At 43.3% G+C, this 22,437-nt stretch overlaps 1 protein-coding gene across 1 annotated transcript in view; it reads right to left on the bottom strand.

The window, feature by feature from the left end:
• The window catches only part of GMDS (GDP-mannose 4,6-dehydratase), a 357,646-nt gene that overhangs the window by 49,567 nt on the left and 285,642 nt on the right, over positions 1-22,437 (bottom strand). The window lies entirely within an intron of this gene.

Raw genomic sequence — 22,437 nt, 5'->3', positions numbered from 1 at the left:
CTACAAAGCCCTAAACACTCAGAGACCTGCTGCAACCAAAGCAAAAGATCTAATTTTTGTGGGATTATCAAGTGACTGTGCCTGAAGAACACAGGATAGACCCAGTAGATACTGCTTGGTGATGAGTTTGTTCAGTATTTCTGGAGGTGTTTACCAGAATTCCCCATGGGGACAATATGGTAAATGTGGTTCACTTGATAAGTTAAGTTTAGATTAACCTGGGCAGTTTAGATGAGAGAAAGTGATTCAAACTTTGTGGATCTTAAACAGTTTTATGGACTGTGACCAGCAGAAGATTTTGTGGGACACAATAAGCTCTTACTTCAGGATAAAGTGATAATAATGCTTGTGAAAAAACAAAAACAAAACAAAAACACAAAACAAAACAAACAAACAAAAAACCAACAACAACAAAAAAAACCAACAAAAAATCCCACCTCTGCTAGTAAATGATAATTCATGAGGAGTATAAAAATACAGGCAGATATATCTGTGCATCAAGAGAAGCATAGCCAGCAGGTTGAGGGAGGTGATTCTCCCCCTCTACTCCACTCTGGGGAGACTCTACCTGGAGTAGTGTGTCCGGTTCTGGAGCCCCTGTTAAAAGATATGGACGTGCTGGAACGTGTCCAGAGAAGGGCCACCAGGATGATCAGAGGGCTGGAGCACCTCTCATGTGAGGACAGACTGAAAGAGTTGGGGCTGTTCAGTCTGGAGAAGAGAAGGCTCCAGGAGACCTTATTGTGGCCTTCCAGTATCTGAAGGGGGCCTACAAGAAAGCTGGGGAGGGACTTTTTAGGATGTCAGGTAGTGATAGGATTAGGGGGAGTGGAACAAAACTGGAAGTGAGTAGATTCAGATTGGATGTTAGGAAGAAGTTCTTCACCATGGGGATGGTGAGGCACTGGAACAGGTTGCCCAGGGAGGTGGTAGAAGCCCCATCCCTGGAAGATTTTAACGCCAGGCTGGATGTGGCTCTGAGCAACCTGATCTAGAGTGAGGTGTCCCTGCCCACAGCAGGTGGTTGGAACTGTATGATCTTTGAGGTCACTTCCAACCCTGACAGTTCTGTGACTCTGTGATGTTCAGCCACCAGGGCACTACAGATTTGTGTGACTGTCATGGGTTTAGCCAATTGCATCTGCTGATTTAGTATTCAACACCATGCCGACATCTTGCTCATTTCAGATGGAATGGGCTGTCTGGGGGCCAAAAGGATTTATGGGATTTGGAGTCTATTCTATGGCTTCAAAAGTTTCCTGTTCCGGGTTTGTCTTGCTTTTTTCCCACTTCCATGTGTGGGTGCTTCCCTTTTGGCTCAGGTTTGCTTGTGTGTGCGGTTTCCATTTTGTCTGTTCCCCTGCTCCTATATACACTGGCATTTATCTTTGTATTATCTGGTACCAGTAAATCTGCCTTATCTCAGCTCTACCTCCTGGGTCTGTTTTTCTTCTTGCCCCCTTGGAGGGGAAGGAGTGGGGTTTTGGGGACTGCATTGGTAATTCACTGGTAGAATTCTCTCTTGCCACATGGGAGGCTCAGCTTCAGTTCCTGATTTGGAAAGTTGTGAGCTGACTGTTGGAGTTCCACTGCTGGCTGAGTTAAAATCAGGACAGTGACAACTCTTGGTTACTAGAGCAAATTAATCTCCCCTGAAAACCAAAAGGACCTGCACAGTGTTCTTACACTGGTGCTTAGAAGATACAAACAAACCAGGCACCTTCAAATAAGGGAAATGCTAAAACTGTCAACTCCTAGTGTTGCATCATTTTGGCACAGAAAAAGGGAAGGACGGGATGTGCATAAATAAAAGCTGCTATTTTAACTCTGTTGAACAACTCAGGTATAAATATGTACCAGTGAGTCAGAAAAATGAGATGTCAGTAGGTGGAGTTTGATCATGACCTGTTTTAGATGGATATAAATGAGATGGAAGCAGGGAAGTTAAAGCTGTTTTAAGTGACTGAAATCCCAAGACCAAGCTGCAGAGGTGTAAGGTCTAAGAGACAGTGCCAGTGCACTTGTGTGACAGAAAACCAGCACACGGCAAGAGTATGTCTGTGGGAGGGTCAGAAAGGGTAGAGAAGTTGTAAAGAACACAAGACAAAAGAAAGGTACAGATGAAAGAAGAAATAGATTATGACAAATGATTCCTCTTTAATGCTGACAAATGCGATCTGTCTTTAAACCAGCTGAGGTTCCTCTGACTTTACTCCTCAGACAATGCACCTAGAGTTCCTTGGGAGTAAATATCTACTCACAGACCACTTCTATGAAAAAAATATAGCAAAATTTTTTGGTAGGTGAAACACCTATATATGTATAATATATTTCAGTAAGAAGTAGCCACATAGTCTGGGAACACTTAAAATCACAGAATCTCACAAACATTCAGGTTGGAAAAGACCCTTGGGATCACCAAGTCTAACCGATAACCCTACTCTACAAAGTTCACCCCTAAACCATATCCCCAAGCACCACATCCAAACCACCTTTAAACACATTCAGGGCTGGTGACTCAACCACCTCCCTGGGCAGCACATTGCAATGCCTGACCACTCTTTCCATGAAAAAGATGTTTCCTAATGTCCAGTCTAAATTTACCCAGTCATAGCCTTAGGCCATTCCCTCCTATTCTATCACTAATTACTTGTAAGAAGAGACCAGCACCAGCTTCTCCACAACGTCCTTTCAGGCAGTTGTAGAGAGCAATGAGGTCTCCTCTCAGCCTCCCCTTTTTCAAACTAAACAGCCCCAGCTCCTTCAGCATCAGATGCACTGGTATAAAACAAGACAAGCAAAGGAGAAGGAACCTCAAGCTCAACCCTATAATGTCCTTGAAATGTTTTCTTCCACAGATGGTCACTGTGTTCCCTGTTTCTTTAGGTGTCTCCCTGAGCTCAGCCATTTGATTGAAGTGAGACCTCATTCTACTCAACTAACCATTTCACCCTGGCAATGGTATGCTGACTTCAGAAAACCTCCAGGGTGAAAATGCAGATGAATACCACTCAAATACCATCATTTTACATTGATGACTTAATATTTTTCATCCCAAAAATGAGAAATCTGGGACTACTAGAGCATTTAGAGAAACAATTGGATTACAGCGGCAAGGCCCAGCAGGGATGGAAATTGTCTGTCCTCAAGGGGTATGTGTGAAAGGCATTTAATGCTGCTTCTTCAGTACAACCTGACCATGTGAAAGGCAAATTCCAATTTTACAACGGGCTTTGAGCCACCAGAGATATGATGGAAGGGAGTGGGAGCGAGAAATGGAACTGAGCTAACACTAACGAGTTTGGGCTCTCTGTTGGTTTTGGCTGAAGGGTTGCAGCTTAGTTCACTATAGCAGCTATCCTCCTGGCAGTGCAGAGATGAACACCTCATGAAATGAATTGGTGACATTTCTATGACTCGGTTTCTCATGATCTGTAAAATTTTAAATGCAGTCCTAATTCCCTGATTCCAAAGGCTTTGGAAGAACATCAGTAGAGTTAAACTGTTCCAGCTCTTTTCATTAACCCATCTATGTACAAACCCTATTTGTCTCTGTTCTTACCTCTCTTGAGACCAACAACAGCCTTCTCTTCTTGCAAGGTCTTCTTAGTGCTCAATCCAGCATTGAGAAAACATTGTCTCCACAGAACAGGAGCACTACAACCTTGTTGAGACTGTATCAGTCCTACCTGGGACTCTGTGTTACTTTCTGGAGCTCCCCTGGCCCTGGGAAGGAATTAGACCATGCAATGTAAGGGTGCAGCTCAAGACAGGTACTTACAGGACATGAAGGACATGGTGGAGGTGATATAACACACTGAATAACCAAGGGACAGACTGAGCTCCCATTTCATGCTCAGAACCCACTTCAGGAAAGCATGACAAGTCAATGACTAAGTCTCTGCATCTACGACACCCCATAGCTACTTTGGATCCCAAATACACTGATTTGATTCACCTGCATCACATAAAAGGAGGAAAACCCCCCAAAATTGTAATAAATTGGGACAAAATTAAAGTTTAAGAACGTCCAATGAAACCAAGTGACAGTAAAATTGGTGCAACTGGAAGGAGGCCTGAAGTGTGTAACAACCAAGTTCATCCTCAGCCTGTGGATGTTTTCCAGGAAGAGAAGCTCTGAGTGGGCCATGTCAACAAAAGCATCCTAAATCCTTATGCCTCCCTTTAAAACTGCACTGAAAAACAAGCCAGAGAAGATACAGAAATTAATACCAATTAAAGAGCCTCAGACCCATTCAAAGTTTGATTGCACCATGGGTTTTTTATACATGAGGTGATACTTGAAAGGTGTTGTCCATGTAACATTGAGAGTCAATACAGGGTGGTAGTTAGGCTGAATTTTGCGTCAGACATGCCCGTCTGAAAATAATACACCAAACACTAGCAAAAGGTTGCTAGTCCCACAGAGAGCTATGAGGATGATTGTGGGACTTGAACATCTCTCCTATGAAGAAAGACTGAGAGACCTGAGGCTGTTTAGACTTGAGAAGAAAAGGCTGAGAGGGGATCTTATCAATGTCTATAAATATCTGAGGGGTGGGTGTCATGATGAAGATGATGGTCTCTTTTCAGTGGTGCCCAATGATAGGACAAGGAACAAGTTAGAATACAGGAAGTTCCACCTCAACAAGAGAAGGCACTTCTTTATGGTGAGGGTGATGGAGCACTGGAAGAGGCTGTCCAGAGGGGTTGTGGAGTTTCCTTCAAAATCCCCCCTAGGTATCCCTGCTTTGGCAGGGGGGTTGGACTCAATTATCTCCAGAGGTCCTTTCCAACCCCTGACATTCTGTGATTGCACAATTCTGTTAATCCCGATAACAACAGATGAGTGAGATGATTCTGCCCCTCTACTCTTTCTCTTCTGACTCCTCATCTGGAGCACTCTGTCCAGTTCGGTGTCCCCAACACAAGAAAACTGGACTGCTGGAGTGGGTCCAGAGGAAGGCCACAAAGATGATCAGAGTGCTGGAACATCTCCCCTGTGGGGACAGACTGTGAGAGTTAGGGATGTTCAGCCTGGAGAAGACAAGGTTTAGGGGAGATCTGACAGCAGCCTGAAGGGGGGCTACAAGAAAGCTGGGGAGGGTTTTTTTTATGAGGGCTTGTGATAGGATGAGAGGGAATGAATTTCAGCTAGAAGAGGGTAGATTCAGACTGAATTTTAGCAAGAGATTCTTTACAGTGAGGGTGGTGAGACACAGGAACAGGTTACCAGGGAAATGGTAGATGTCTGCTCTCTGGAGGTGCTCAAGGCCAGGTTGGATGAGGCCTGGAGCAACCCTGTCTAGTGGAAGGAGTCCCTGACCATGGCAGGGAGGTTGGAACTAGGTGGTTTTTAAAGTCCCTTCCAACCCCAACTATTCTATGATTTTGCCTCCTCAAGGCAGACATTATGTTATAAATGTAAAATTTGCAAGTTTTGTGGGGCGTGGGGGATTCCTTGAAAATGACGCATCCCTTCCCTGGGGCATTGTCAAATCTCAAACTGAACTGGGAAGCCAACACAACTCTGCCTACTCTAGACAGACTCAAAAGAGAGATGATTCTGCTGGAAACATCTATGCTAAGCACTGCCAAGAAAGTGTGTTTTCTCAACAAGAAATGACACTCTCTATTTGCTTTGTTTCAGACAAGTAAACTAATGATGAACTCAAGCATTTCATGTTTTGTCCATGGCACTAGTCACAGCTTGGGTAATGAAACTCCTTTGCACTTGGGAGCTTGGAACTTAAGGAGCCCCATGAAATGCATAATAAAAATACTCGGGAGCCCACAGAGGGAATTCAGGACAACAAATACCTGGAGCAAAGATTCTAATCTGTTTCCTCTCCACAGAGTCAGCAGCACTAAAGCCTGCCCACTTGATTGTATTCCTTTTCCTCAGGGCGAGTCAGAGATGCAAGGCAAAGTTACTTTCTTGACAGAAAACACAGGAAGAAAGGGAAAAAGAAAAAAAGAAAAGAGTCTGAATGTGCAGTCTGGATAGGTCAGGGCTGGAGGCAGATGTGGTGGGCTAGTGGTATGTGGCATTTCTGAATGCCTGACTTTGCTGAGAGCCCCGAGTCTGGACCTCTTTCTGAGCAAGTCCAATTACACCTAACCACACAGCCACAGTGCGCCATCTATGACCTATTCCAGATCTGGCAGGACCCACCCTCACAGGCAAAGACAGTTAATTGCATCTCCATGATCATGTAGCCCAAAACTGCAGCTAAGTGGAGGCTATCAATTGTGCTGTAGTACGACCGCTGCTTTTTGTGTTCCAGATTACTATCCACCAAGGATTTCCTAACGCTGCTGGAGCATAGCCCATATAAGCAAAGACAATCTTAAGTGTTAAATGAGATGCTTGAACTGAATTGCAGCTCTTGCTATGGCCAACGTAGATTATTTCCACCGAGGAAACCACCTTCTTTCTGAATTGCAGGGAGGTGTTTCACTTTCTCATTTTACGGCCAAAGTTTGCATCACACAGAGAGATAGCTGTGAGCTCACAAATGTAAAGAAATAGCTAAAAAGCTTCCAAGGCTGCAAAGAGAACCTTAACTTAATTAAAACTAGTTTAAGAAGCCAAGTACAATGTATGTCAAGATCAAGTGTTTAGGACTGAATATACAGAGACCTTTAAAATCACAAGACTCCTTAAGCTGCAAATCTTGCTGAAGCAATAATTATTGTTTCACTTTCTCCATGATTTTGGAGAAATATTATTCCTTTCCCTTCAAACTAACTTGGACACCAAGAAAGTACAACCAATTTAATTCTGAAAGTGTGCAATGGCTCTTCTGCTTGTCACCAGAGATGTTCTGTTTCTGCAGCCTGAGGTCAGAATTGTTAGTGAACACACTCATGGTTTTGTTCTAATATCTCTCACTTGAGTTGAATTTGCTCTTCATGGCTCATAAAATAAACCACCAGTGTTTTATGCAAGGGAACAATCAACAGAAAACACCAGTGAGTTGCCACCTTAGTCATTGCTGAGAACAGTCATGCCTGGGCAAGGATACTTGCAGTAAATACAGAGCTTTCCTTTATCATGCTAACCATGCCTGTCAGTCAGTGTTGGCAGACTTGGAAAAACAAGTCACTTCTGACAAACTAATACTATGAAGCTCTGACTAGGGTCAGATTGCTGAAGTAAAATATTTGTTGTCAAAAGGATGAAGATTTACAGCTGAAGGAAGCCTGCATTTGGTGTCTCTGTCTCTCCACCGATTCTGGCTGGGGGGTTGTCTTTTTACCCCAGATGTATAGACCTTTCCAGAGGACTCCAGCTTTGCTGGCAAGATTTTCAACCCTAAGGGCCAGTGACCAGCCAGCCCTTCCTTCCTCTGTGAGTGATCCCGGGGGAATGCCTCACTCACAAATTCCACCCCGAAGCAGGGCTCAGGATCCCAAGATATGTCTATAGCTCAGAAGTCCAGCATCCCTCTAAGGCTCTGCTGCAATATTAAGATGGTCACTGCCAGTTATTAACATGGGGCAGAGTTTGAAGTGAATTAAGCATGACATCAATTGTTTTTTTGACTTAAAAGCTTAGTTTGGGTTGGTCACAGCAAGTGAGTGAAAGCTTCTGAGAAGCAAGAGAGCTGTAGGACTCTTGCAGTCACACAGAGAGTGAAAGATTATGCACTTCTTTAATCCAACGTTTCAAAGTAGCTGTACAGCGATACTTACAAGCCTTCTAACTGCTGGTTTCATTAAAAAAAAAAAAAAAAGAGCAGAGGCAAAGAGGCAAAGGTTTACAAAGTAACAGGACGGGACAATGTCTGCGAGGGGTTCTTCAAACTGCCTTCACAAAAGCTGTTGCAACTGGAGATTCCTTTCTCACCCTGCCAGGATGTGGGGTGGGGTTCCCACTCCCTCCCCTCCACTGACAACCCTGACTGAAGGGCACAAAGTGTTTTGCTGTAAGCATTCACTGTCCAGGCAGAGAGATCCTTTTGGTGAAAACATGCTGTGCAGATGAAATCCGGATTTCAGCCTTCACCTGCCTCTTTGGCCTCTGTGTTCTACAAAGTGATCTATGACAGGTGCCAGCACAAGTCTACACTAAAATCAACTTCACCTCAAGAACCAACATCTCTCTTCATAGTGTATGTCAAGTGTTAGGAGATTTGTTTCACAGACCACAACTTACAACCATGTCCACTCAACATATTTTCCTAAGAGGACATGCATTCTAAGAGGACATAAGCCTACCTTCTCATTCTCCACTACCAAGAGTTCTCAAGATTCTCACTTCACTAACCTTTTAACACACTGCCTTGCAAAGATTAAAAACAGGAAGGGCAAATAATGAGGGTGGTGAGACACTGGAACAGGTTGCCCAGGGAGGTGGTAGAAGTCCCATACCTGATATTTTTAAGGCCAGGCTGGATGGGACTCTGAGCAACCTGATCCTGTGTGAGGTGTCCCTGCCTGTGGCAGAGGGGTTGGAGCTAGATGATCCTTGAGGTCCCTTCTAACCCTGACAATTCTATGATTCTATGCATTTATTTAATTTAAAGATGCCAAAGTCCAACTATCCTCATAAGCAGGTTGCAAGCCATTCCCTAGATCTGCTCTGCTACAATACAGACACCAATTACTTTGTTTATTTTGAGCATAAATCCAAGAAAACCAGCCAGGAAAAATCGGGAATAACATCTATCATATATGCACTCCTCCGTTATCTGTTGTGGTTAATCTGGAATATTGTTTCCAGTTCCAGGCCCCTCAGTTCAAGAAGGACAGGGAACTGTTTGAAAGAGTCCAGAGCGGAGCCACAAAGATGATTAAAGCAGTGGAACATCTCCCTTTTGAGGAAAGGCTGAGGGAGCTGAGTCTCTTTAGCTTGGAGAAAAGGAGACTGAAGCATGACCTCATTCATGAGGGTGAGTGTTAGGAGGATAGGATAATGTCCAATGATAGGATAAGGGGCAATGAGTGCAAGCTGGAGCATAGGAGGTTCCATGTAAACATAAAGAAAACCTTTTTCTCTGTGAGGCTGATAGAACACTGGAACAGGCTGCCCAGAGAGCTAGTGGAATCTCCTTCTCTGGAGACGTTCAAACCCCACCTGGATGCATTCTTGTATGGCCTACTCTAGGTAATCCTGCTGTCAGGGGGGTTGGACTAGATGATCTCTAGAGGTCTCTTCCAAACCCTAACATTCTGTAATTCTGTGATCTTTTCTGTTGCTGAGGCTGTTGCAGCTTAGCATCTTTTTTTAGCATTCCACTCATTAGCCAGTACCCATAAAGAGAGGAATTTTAGTTTTAATAGTGCTCCCCATTAAAATAAGCATCTAAATTCCTCAGTTTTCTACACTCACAGCTCCCAGCACTTTGTTTTACAGAAATGTTGGGATAACGCTCTGGGCAGTTATTCAATACTATGGGAGTGCAGGAGCTGTTAACCTATGGCTCTGAGTCAGCACAGCTATAAATACACCCTAACACGTTACTTAATTAAAGGAATGGTAAACTTCCACACATCTGTGCTTCTTCAGATCACCTTCTACAAATGCACCCAGACAGGGGCTGTAAAGCTGGAAGATGGAAACTGTATCAGGAGCAGAGGGGGAAAAAAGTTCCTGTCGAGAAATAGCAAAAGATTTTAGGTTTCTATGGAGTAAACAGCAGATTCCTACAGGTGCTTTCAGCCTGCTCTGAAGCTGTGTGAAACAGGTTTTCAAACAAATTGGAATGGCCCAGTTTGGCTGCAAAGTTCTGACATTGTCTGTTTTGCAATCTTGTCCCTGGCAAAGCACAAGAACCTGCACAAGACACAGGCCTTGAAGCTATTTAGAGTAAGAAACACTTTCCAAAAGGCACTGGCTGAGCTCTTGGGAACCTTGCTCCCTCTCTCCTGACTCCTGCGCAGCTCTGCTGGCTACAAACTGTTCTGCAGGGCCATCCTCCAGCTGGGGTTTGCCTCACGACAGAGTTGCACATGGGTTACAGCTCCCAGCAGTCATCTTCCTGCTCTAGCTGTGCTGCAAACCAGGACCAGAAAAAGATGTCCTGCACAGAACATCCATAACCTGAGGCCACGCTGCACATCACTGATACAGCTCACAACACGAAGCCATGCTGCTATCGTTACAATCACGGTGTTTACATCAGCTAATTTACCCTGCCTCTGCTGCACTGAAGCATTTCAGTTTCCTTTACTCAACCTCCCTTATCAGGTCAAGTTGTGTCCACATGCCCTCAGCGCATGGAGTACAAATAGACAGATACTAGGCAGCACAAGGAGACAATTCCCACTAACAGCAGTGGTCACCAGCACATCATTAGTAGAGTGATTTTTGAGGGCAGCACAAGTTTTCAAGAGGGATCTGAGGTCTGTTTGCTTTGCAGCAGCAATAATGGGGTGCTTAGTAGAGGGGGAAAAACAGAGGCCACAAACCAGAATGCTTGCAAGCTCCCCCTGGCCAAAGCATCCCCTTATTAGGCATAATACAAAATGAATCTTGGGGATGAGAACAAACCAAAGCAAAATAATATCTGGGACATGAACAAATGGTTTTGTCAGCATGCCTGAAACTTAGCTTTTGAGGGAGCCACCTCAATATCTATGCCTAAGGCCATGTGAACATGCAAGGCCACTTACCAATCTGATATTCAGTGTGATCATCACTTCATGTCCACATGAGGTCTGTCAGGCTCAAGGCCCTGTGTATTCTCTGTGTATTGTCTTGGGGTTTTTTTTTCAAAGAACACTAAACTTGCAGCTGAAATGTATTTGGTTTGACACAAAAGAACACAGAAGAATCTATCAAATATGGGTATTAGTCCTTTTCACAGCGCTAGGCTTAACTGTCCAAGTGTTTCTGGAAACGTTTAATAGAACAAAAGTATGTGATAAAAAGAAAAAAACCTGCAGGCACAGCTGATGTCAATGGGTTTGGGTTGGTGTTCTTTTAATAATCATTTTTATATTGCCTAAATCCCTAAAGTCAGTGTCTGGACTCTGTCTGGAGGCTTCCCAAGAATCACTGCTTGTCAACACCCTTTCCAGAGAAATGAGCCTGTTCACCTCCACAAGTGCACTGTCAAGTCATCTCTTCCCATTCGTGTTGTATCCTCACAGGAAAGCCTAACCCACCCTTTCCTTATCCAGGAATCTCTCTAATATCTAAAGCCCAAGTTAAAATGATTTATATTAAGAGAATGCCTTTCTTCAAAGTGCATCTCTGCAGCGATCACTGCAAATAGTTAGACTGTACTTACTAGCAGAAAGCAAAAGAAAATTCTGTCCATTGATAGCAATGAATGAAAGGAAAACTCAAACACCTCTCCCCCGCCCCAAACTCAAACACCCCCCCAAACTAGATATTCATGTAGTTTGAATCTTGACTCAAAATGAAAATTTTCATATAAAGTTCCTTTGTCTCCCTCAGCAATCTACTCATGGCTTTGGGAAAAGAGACACAGTTGTGACACATCTGCTGGAGGATGCCAGCCTCCTGAACTGTCTTTGACAGGTTACCCAGGGTCCCCAGAAAGCCTTCACATCACCTAGTGTCTGAGGGCATTCTTGACATACTGTGTCTTGTGAATTTTTGCTCATTGGCAACTGCAAACAGTATTGAGCTGGGTTCTGAGCTGTTAAGGCAGACACTGGAAGACTTGAGGGACAACCCAGCTTCTTCAGGCTTTCAGAAAAAAAAGTAGCCAGCAACCAAGGCGAAAGTTGACACAAAAAGCAAGGATGTGTCCACATCTAATTAGTTCCTTCTGAATCTAGCAGTCACTAATGTTCAGTGGTGTGTGGAAAATGAGTTATCGATGACATTCATCTGACCACTGCACACATCCCTTCAGCAGACCTTTTCCTCTTACCACCAATGGGAAAACCCTTGTCAGTCCCAGCCAAAAGTAATGGTGACTCCAACCAATTTGTCATGTTTCTAAATGGCCCCTCCCAGCTAAAAGTCTTGGCATCTCTGAGCAGTCCCAGTGCTTCAACTAAACATTCCAGTCACTTGTCTGTATGTCAGTGTACAAAATGCCCATGTGGTGAACTCTGGCATATAATAAATGTCGATCCTCACAAAACCCACAACAAGGACATGAACTACCACATACCTGCACGCAGGGACAGTTTCTCCCAGAAGTCTGCACCAGCAATCATGGCCCTGATACCTGCTTCCTCTGGAAGCAAATCTTCAGCCAAAGTAGCTTCTGGATGCAGATGTCTGCATCTGGGGTGTTCTCAGTCAGAGCAAGCTCTGCTATCAAGGGTAGCAAAGATGATTGTTCCATGCATTAATCTGGAGCAGGGAATCTTTCACAAAGTAATATTTAAGAAGTCATTTCAGTCAATTACATCTTTTTCTTTTTAACTCCATCTAGCAGTCAAGCCAAAGGAGAGCTAATTGCGGTCGCTAATACTAGAAGGCAAAAATAAGAATACTCCTTGTGAGCTTTCCAGCACACCAACTGCCTGTCATCCATCATCCTCTCCCTTTGGCTGTTCTTCAAGCACATGTAAGCCTTCACCACTGTGGCTATCTAATGCACCTTCCTGTGTTTCTGTTTTGACTCCTGTCCACCTTCCCCTGGCAGTCATCATGCCACATAGCTCATGAATTATCACAGAGGTGGGTGGCTTACCTTCAGGGCTCATCAGATTCTCACCATGCCAACATTTTCTTTAGTTAGTCCCCAAGCTGTATGACTCTTTTGGGATTCAGTTCATCAGTCAAGATTAATATTGGTCTTTATTTTAAGCCTAGAAGCTGGCCAGAAGGCATCTAACAAATATGCAAAATGCAGAGATAACACAAATAAGCACCTCAGGGAGGAGACAGCCAAAGAGAGGTCAGGAAAAACACCTAAATACCACTTTGGATGCTCATCTGCAAGCTCTTTCAGCCAGTTCCACGAAGGATAAAAGACTGTGGTAACTTTATAGGATTAGCACTACAGAAGAATTGTTTAGGGTGAGGAGTGATGTCACAACATGCGATCAGTGGTGACACTGCAATATAAGGAGAAGCCCCAACTGGCTTTGTCTCATGGCTATTGAAACAGGGCACAGGACAAACTCAGCTCCACCACTCACCTGAGCTCTTTCTACAACATTACATTTCCTCTGTTTCCAATTTCACCTCCCAAATCCACTTTCTAATCTCCCCCAGCAAATGGAAACAACAATTAGGATCAAGAAGGAAAAGTTGCCAAAGATGAGAGGTTTGGAAATGTGCAACTGTTATCTGAGGGAAAACTAGAGTGGGAGCCAAGTGCTTTAGTCAGAAGTCTTTGTTATTATAAAGAGACTTGAATGTATGTTTTTGCTTTCTAAATCAGAATGTGGAAGTGTAGTGTTTTATGGGTCAAACAGAGGAGAAAATAAAAACAAAAGCAATTCATCTCTTAGTGACCCAATCTGGAAATTAGCAAAGCTCAGGTCTGCAAAGAACTAATTTGATAACAGATGTGGTGAATCATAAACATGGGCTTGTCACAGATTACTGTAAAAACCAGGCAGCTGTCCTGGTTTTAAAACACTCTTTTGTTTTGTTTACTTTGTTTTCGTTATTCTTAATTCACCTTTTTCCTTACAGCTACTCATTGAAAAGCATGACTGCAACAGGACTAGTTCAGCAACGTGGAGGAAGGGAAAAATAAAACAGAGTGTTTTCAAAAATTACAGAGCAGTGTTCCAAAAAAAGAGAAAATCTGATTTAAAATCTCATTCCTGTTCAGAAGTCCAGTGGTCTGGTTTGAATTCCAGTGGCTCTCTGCAGCTGGGAGGTTGCTGTGTCAGTGCCTACAGAAGAAGGTGGAGAAGAACAATGCTGTCTTACCCCATCCCTAACCACAAGCCCTGATAAGGTCTGAAGTCGCAAGCCAGCTGAGAGCTCTACCAAGACTATTATAATGTACTGGTAAAGCTGGAAGGAAGACATTCAAATGAGGGCAGGTTAGATGTTTCAAAGGGCTGGGTGACTGGTCCTGTTTTATGTTATGCCAGACAATGCTAATAGTTTAAACACTAGCTCTGTCAAGTGAGAAATAGATGCATTATCGTCTGTGAATTATTAAAATTGGCTTCACCTACTCACCTTCAGACTTTTCTGGCTGAAAGGGGAAAAAAAAAAAAAGAGGAAAAAAAGTCTTGCAAGGGAGGCATGCACTCTTAATCTATCACTAATGTCTACTTGAATCCTGTTAATATTTTTCATATTGTCTGCTTTGGTGAGCTCAGACATTATATGTGAGGAATGAGCAAAAATTCCAGCTGATCCTAGGCATAAAGCTCTTTAATGTTTAAGTCTCCCCTGCCCTGCAGATAATTACTGTCTCCCTTTTCACCCATCCAGCTGGGACACCAGACATCTTGGGGAGCATCCAAGATGGGCATGAAGATCCATTTCCTGGTTCATGACAAGTACTGTAGATGTTTATGCCACAAAGATAATTTTCTAGGCTATTATTCATCAACAACAAAAAAAAAAGCACTTTTAAAAGCTGTTTAGCTCTAGGAGGCTCAGTTTCCCCTGGAGCTCAACCATACAAGCTCTCCTTGAACACTGGTAAAATATTAGGATATTAAAGCATAATTAACCATGTTAAACTGTTTTTAAGCTCTGGTAAGGTCAGAATCATTGTTGCAGATTTTCAGTGGAATACAAAGATGAGACGTGAAGATAAGGAAGGTGGTTAAGCACTCATCAGCACCAACATCACAGAGCAGCAACAACAATGAAGGTCCTACCTCCTCATGCCTCCATCATGAAGCTGTTAATTTACAAGTGATAATTCCAAAGGTGATAGAGGGGAAAGGTGAAGGGCTATTTGTTTTTTAAGCAGCTCCTTCCAAACCTTCACTCTTTCCAACCATTCTTCCTTTGAGAGGAATTGTAAATAGTGAAAGACAAGATGTGAATCTGAGCAAAACCTTTTTATGGATTTTTTTGGGGTGAGACAGAAGAGCTCTAGATTCAATCTAAAGAAAAGCTTGACTATCCCAGAGGAGAAGGGTGCCCCTCAAACAAGGCTTTCCTTAGAAAAACCTCAAACCCCCACACTATTACCTTCTTTTTTTTTTTTTTTTTTTTTTTTGAGCAGAAAACTTTACTTATGAAAAAATGGTCCAAAAGTAAAAATATTCTGCATTTTCTAAGGGAAAAAAAGTCAAATAACTAAAGAAATGGAAGAAAAAAGTGAAGGAGACCCACTGCCATTTTTGAACTGTGAAACACTTGGAAAAAAAATTAAAGCTTCTGAAGACAAACTTTCAAAACCCCCTGCTTCCTCAAAATTTGGTACCTCTTTATGAAATTCTCCTCACCTTGTCCATGTGGCCCTTACACTCCACCATGGGGAGTCCCTCAGAGGGACAACTGCACTCTGATAAGGACTTCAGCTGCACCCAAGTGACACTGTTATGCATTTTGCAGGAGGTGGCACAGATTTTTGAAAAGCAATGGCTTGAAGCGGCATCTTTGAAGCAGGAAAGATAGTAAATGCCATGGCATACCCAATCTCAAGACATCTGTGCCCCCATCTATGCCTCCAACCACTGGCTGGAAGACTTCATGCTATAAAAGCTGACATCAAAGCATCCACTGACCTGAACTCAGCAGAAGCTGCTTTTATCCACACTAAAACCATGACATGGCTTCTCACATGAACACCCACTCACCATGAAATAAAATGCCAACAGCTGAAGGCAGCAAGCCCTTGTGAAGGCTGGAGAAATCAGACAGGGGCCTAGCCCTCAGTTCCAGATTTGCTGAAGGAAACCTCACCTCTGCCTCACATCCTCTGCATTCAAAAGCCATTTTTATTTTGATGTAAATCATATCTTTAATGGCTCTGTGCTGCCATTCTACAACCATTGCAAGAGTTGAGTTGGCACAGCACACTTAATTAAAAGGTTACAATGTGGTGGGAAGCACAGTCAAAATGTGAGCAGTATTGTTAATGTATTGCTTGACTTTTAAAATCCCATTGTGAAATAAAATAAACAGCTTCTGAAAGGAGACAGGTCTTCAGATTTGCTCCCATTTATGAATGTGAATGAGCAATCAGGTCCCTCAGTGACCTCAACCACCTCTGACACAGAGGTCTTTAGAAAGCCGTGATGAGGATGGTTTGGTCCTGAGCTGCTCTACTAGTACTCCAGTCTCACTGGGCTCTCCAACATGTGGTCTGAACCACAGTTCAGCCCTTCTGATCTCATGAAGCAAACAGGGAACAGGCTGTAGGTGGTGGAGACTGCTGGCAGGAGGGAATACTTGGCAGTTGTGACAAATGTGTCTTTGGTGCTGCCTGAGCCTGGACTTATGTTGTAGCTTTTGCTTGCTTCAGGCTTTCTCCCACTCCCATGACTTCCCTTTTGAGGCTTTGCAATTCCCACCACATCTGTTGGAGCACAGGGAGTGTTTGTATGGGACAGACACAGGACAGGCAGTGATAAGAAAACAAGGGATGGTCCAAATGAGGGTGAGACAACAGACAGACAATAAGGGGGAGGAGGCAGCCAAATGGAAGGCCAGGAGAGGGGGGAGGCAAGGGGATCTGAGGTGAGATAAAGAGACTTTTTGAGCATGAACAAACATGAATAAGTGAAGAGGTGGTAGTAGGACCCCCCACTGCCAGGAAGGCAGAGAAGAATTATGAGCAGGAAATGTAGCTGCACGAACAGTTGATTAAAACTACAAACTGCATGAAGTTGGCCTGATCCCTCCTTGCCTGCAAAGCCACCCTAAGAGAACCTGGCAAAGGAAACTGTCCAGAGCTAGTTTGGCATCTCACATACCATGGGGCAGGCAAACGAGAAATCAGCTGGCACCTCCTGAGTTCCCACACACTTTTGGGCTGGCCATCTCAGTTCCCATCACAGAGGGATTGCTTTGCTTCACATTAAGATGCAGCAACAGCAGGTAAGCACACTCTTAGCTCTGAGTATGGAAATTGTCCCTATTAACTATTCATACCCTTGAAGTGAAGCACTTGCTTGAATGCTTGGCTGAATCAGGACCTAATTAAGGAGGTAAACAGCCTTCTGTCCTCAGTCGCCTTTCCCTCAGTCTTAATCCTGTCGCCCAAGTTTAATTTAAAAATCTGTTTTCAGGAGTTGAGGCTGGATCTGTCATATATGAGGTTGCCACTAATTGCTATGTGTCAACAGCATTCAGAGAAATGAGCAATGAAAAACACCAACCTTCAGCCTGCATGACAGCTTTATCTTTACATCCTAGCTTTTCAGTGGGGTTGCAATCTCTGCACCCACCTAGAGTGGAAAATTGCATTGCCCAATGTCAGTCAGTCAGCTAGTCCAAACATTTCTGAGGAAAAAAACTACTCATCTTGTAAATAAACATATGGTGCAACAGCCAGGGTGCAAAATCATTCCAGCCAAGACCCCAGGGAGGCAAGGACACCCTCCTCCTCTGGCTACTCTTGTCAGATAGTTGTGGGATCTGAATGCAGGCTGAGAGAGACAGGCTGATGTTCTCAGGAAGATCAATGAAGATGTGAAGGTCACAGATGACACATGGCTGGTTTCAAAACCTCAGAAATGACAGCAGGGAAAGAGGTGGTGAAGGGGAACACAGCCAGCTGTACAAGTTGACAGACAAATATTTTGTGGAGGCACAGCAGAGGACGATGCAAAGAGCAGCAACTAGGCAAAGTATGGTATATGAGGACTGCAAAGAGTGGTGTCCAGAGGGATTCCTTCACTGGATGTGCCTTTCTAACACTGATGCAACAAGCCGGTTATGAAGCAAAAAGTAGAAATGTGTGTGGGAGTGCTGGAGGGGCATGTATTTGGTATATGGTCCCACAAGAAAGGAGGCAAGTTAGAGCTCCTGTTATGTCTGCTAAACAAGACAGTGGACAAGACTGGACACAAGCCTCCTGAAGCTTCTCAGGTTTGGTGATATATTGAGAGGAAAAACTGATAGCAGAGAGGTTGTGGAGTCTCTTTCTCTGGAAATTTTCAAACCCCACCTGAACCTATGTTAGCAGGGTGGTTGGACCAGATGATCTCCAGAGGTCCCTTTCAACCCCGTTCTGTGATTCTGTGAAGTTACTACTGATCATCATCATACTTATCTGAAATTAGCATGTGTGTTTGCAGAGATATCTCTGAAGTGTTTGATAAGTAAGGCCTTAACTAAAACAAGCAGACAAATTAAAAATCTACTGCAGTTTTATTTTAGCAGGAGGGACAAATAAAAGGAAGATGGTGGCAAAGCAATGCAGAGAGAGAAACATCTTGGCTGACATAGCAGCAAAGCTTGGAGGAGAATTTTGGACAAAGTGGGTAATCATAGAATCACAGAATGGTTTGGCTTGGACAGGACCTTAAAGATAATCTAATTCCACCAACCCTGCCATGGGCAGGGACACCTCCTAGTAGACCAGATTGCTCAAGGCTCCATTCAACCTAGCTTCCAGGGCTCCACAACTTCTCCGGGCAACCTGTTCCAAGGCCTTGTCACCTTCACGTGGAAGAATTTCTTCTTCATGTCTCATCTAAATCGAGCTTCTTACAGTTTGAAACCATTATTCCTTGTCCTGTCACTACATGCCTTCATAAATCATCAAACAGGGCAGCAGCTTTCAGATGCTGGCAAACATTTTCAGAACAAGGAGCAAAAAAAACCCACCCCGTAAACCAGATAAGAGTAGACTGTCAGAATTATGACAACTTGCAACTTTTTTACCTGGCTGCTAGTGAGGACATTAGACAGGAAAAACACCTGAAGATTATTTTTACTTGAACGCTCCCATTTCATTTTCATGAGTATGAAATACAGGCCACACATTGACACTGATGAGCAAAAAGATCCTTGAGGAAGGGAAGCACGTGTTTCCTCTGACAGACATCCGGGCAGTTCACAGTCACAGGCAGCTCTGAACTTAGGAGTAGGAAATGAAGCTCATGTGAAAATGCAGGTGGAAGTGTGGGGTGTGGAGGGGTTTGTGACTGTGCTTTCATTAGGCTCTGAATGCTCTTTAGGGCAGGAACATTCAGAGGAGCGCAGAAAAGTTTTTGACTTTGAGAAAGCTGACTTTAGGAGAATGTGATACACCCCAAGGAATTTTTACTGGAATCCTATGAAACATGGGAAACGTAGAGCTGAGGTTTTTAAAACACATCTGAAGAGACTGAAATTTAAAGCCGTCCTGCTTAATTCTGAGAAGGAAAAAGGGCAGCTGAGGCCAAGTGTGGTGGAGTAAAGATGTAAAATTAAGTGTAAGCAACACATAGAAGACTTGGTAAAGTTCTTTTTTTTCTTACTTAAATACATATATAAACTTGATCTATACAATTTATGTTTGTATATATATATATGTATATTATGTAGATATTTAGATACACCAACCAATCCTTCAAAAAGTAAACAACCTGGTAAGAAGGGATACAGACCTTCTTAGGAGATAAGAAATAGTATTTTAAAATAAATAACTCCATGAAGACGAAGTATCTTTTGCCATTGCCCTAAGTTTTTTCTCCTAACCACGACATGTAGTTTCATTTATATCAGTGCTAGAAAGGACTGGGAGAAAATTGCTTTATTGCTTAAGGCACATAGCAAAAGGAAGAAGTTAGCAAGTCCTTTTCTCTTTGAAGAATAATAAGAGGCCAGATGACTGCTGAAATATTAGCATCACATTGTGACAGAGTTTCCAGGGTTTGCTTAAAGGAAGGAGATTTGCATTGATGTCTGTATGTCCCTAGAGCTACAGCTGTGCCAGCCCATAACAAATACAATGCACAAACACAACCTGCAGAATCTATTCCAGGCAAGCTGGAGGAGAACTGCCCAAACAGGTGGAGGGGAGTCATTCCCTGTGACACATGCAGAGAGAACATCAGAGTAAGATTAAAAACCCCAACATTTATGTGTGGCTGAAAGGTTTCTCTTTTTTTTTTTTTCCCTCCTTCTAAAAAGAAACTTAAACTCCCAACTGTTCAATGAGGACAGGACAGACCAGCAAGACCTAGAGTTAATCTTTATCCTTGCAGGAAAGGGCAATGGGATGAAGCAAGCTCCTACATAACTGTTAGCTTAATACCCACCATGCAAAAATAACAGAGGCAATTTTATGCAAACACCTTAATGGGCTTTGATTGGAAGCAACTGTGCAATTTTTGAGGGGGACATTTCTGCACACAGATTAATGGCAGTTATCTTGCTGAAAGATAAGGAAATTAAAGACAGGTCCTAATTCTCTAAGAATTACCCAATTGCAGGATTGGAGAGACCTGCTTCTGACTCGTGTGCTGCAGGTCTGCTTGTTTCCAGCTGACTGAGATGGGTCACAGAACTTCAGTTTTAACTTTTAGAAGAAATTTAAATTTAATTTTATCACTATTTTTAATATTGAATAGATTATTTAAATCCAAGCTGGCTACCTACAGTATAAACATTCTGACTGTAATAAGAGCAGAACAGAGTAGTGGGATAATTTATGAAGTATCCACATATTAAAGGTGAATAAACTGAAGTGAAAACTTCTTTTTACATGTCTGGGGCACCACATGGGTGTAAACTATGACGTTACTAGCAATGTGCTAAAAAAACCTGCAAAATACCTGAAAGCATCTTCCATAGTATATGAAGGCAAGTATAAAAGGTAAAATTTTCATGAAACTCCTGTGGAAATTGCTGATTTTCAAAAAAGCAGAAGCAATGATTTTTTTTCTCTCCAATACTTGAAGCAGGTTAGAGTTTCCAAGCCGCATTAAACAAGGGTCAGAAAAGATGTTGAGAGGACTTCAACACACGCTGAAAGAAAAGACATCAGTAAGTTTATAGCTGGCAAGATGCAAGGAGGGATGGAGAGAGACAAGCATTAGAAGCATTAGCAGGAACAATTCCAAGGCCAGTAACTCCCAGAGGGCCCCAAAGCCAGTCAAAAGCAGAGTGAAGAGATTTAGAGTCAAGGCACACAAAGGGTCTGTGTGGTTTGACCAGAAGACAGTCTCACATTTCAAGGTTTCTTCTTCAACACAGCTAAGCTTTGCAATTGGAGCCCTTGACCCCAAGGATCACTAACTGAAGAAAACAAATGTGTTTTCGAAACTAATGTAATGGCACTGCCAGAACTGTCTGTACAAAAGATTAAATGATATTTATTTTCACCCTCCAGAATACCATGTTAAATTTTAGAGAGACAGACAGAAACGGTTCCTGATAAGACATGAGATTCTGAGCATCAGATATTCTGTGTCAGCTGAGATTCAGCAGCAGAATTCCTGTTAACTGAACTTGCTCATCCTCCCAAAATTGCAGCTTCCTTGCCTTCAGGGGTCTTGGTGAAGGTGGTGGGAGGAGACACATCCCATCAGTCCATCTCAGCTCTCTCATTGCTTTGCCTCCAGTGGACTGGATTTTCATCTGGCATTTGGTAATCACACAGAATTAAATAAAATAAAAGTGATTCTGGGTACCCATCCTGAAATGCTCTAAAAATGGAACTTTGACTGCAGGAGGTGGGTGCCACATCTCTTTGTAGAAGAGTTTGATCACAGTTCATTTGCATGTTCCTTAAGACAAAGGCACTTCAACCTCCATTTTGTGCTTCTGTCTTGATCACAATCATTCAGCTTCACAGCCTTCTCGGTTTCCTCCAGAACCAAGCAGGGACCACATTAAACACAAGGTAAGATGGGGGCAGGGGAAGACAGAGGTGGAGCCTGAGGTCAGGTGGCCTGTGGCAGACCAAATAATTTCAGAAAAACACCAGGTTCCTACTGAGTTTGTGCACAGTGCGATTTCAAGGCCACGCTCCACTCTGAATTCGAATAAATCCCTTTAGTCATACATGGATCCACTAGCAACTCCATGAGCATTCTTGAGGCACTGGTGCTTATGCACTGTCCCCAGCTGGGCAAGCATACAGTGAGCTGAAGTTAAAATACAGTAGGCAAAAGAAGACCAATAAGGACAGAGGGGGAACCTTGAGAACCACTATTTCAGCAGAACACGTGTGAGCACATGAACAAGGTGGAACTACAGTGAGGACTTCAGAATAGCTACATACTGCCAGCACATTCTGAGGAGTGAATATGTACTTGCTAGCACCAGGTGAGACAAAGAAGTAAAGTGGGTCTCAAAAAGCACAGACTTGTTGGGTCAAGTGTCCTTTTCCTGTTTGGCAAGTCCTTTTGTCTCTGTGTCCTCCTTGTCATCCTGACACTTTACCAAAGTGCAGAATGATGGACAGCTCTTAATGACTTCCCAGCATTTGATTGTGAGCCAGGGGCCCAGCCCTTTTTTGCAAAGCATTACAGTATCTATTCCTCTCTGAACTGCCACTTTAGGTCTCATGCCCACTTCCACACGTGCAGTTCCTCACTCCCACCTAGCAGTTCAAGTCCAGATGGATGTGGCTCGAAGCCACACCTTGCTTGAATCAAGCCAGCACTTCTGAACAGACAGACTGAGAGTTTATG

Source organism: Indicator indicator, chromosome 6 (assembly GCF_027791375.1).
Source record: "Indicator indicator isolate 239-I01 chromosome 6, UM_Iind_1.1, whole genome shotgun sequence".
Taxonomy (NCBI): domain Eukaryota; kingdom Metazoa; phylum Chordata; class Aves; order Piciformes; family Indicatoridae; genus Indicator; species Indicator indicator.
This window is presented reverse-complemented; position numbering and strand designations above follow the sequence as displayed.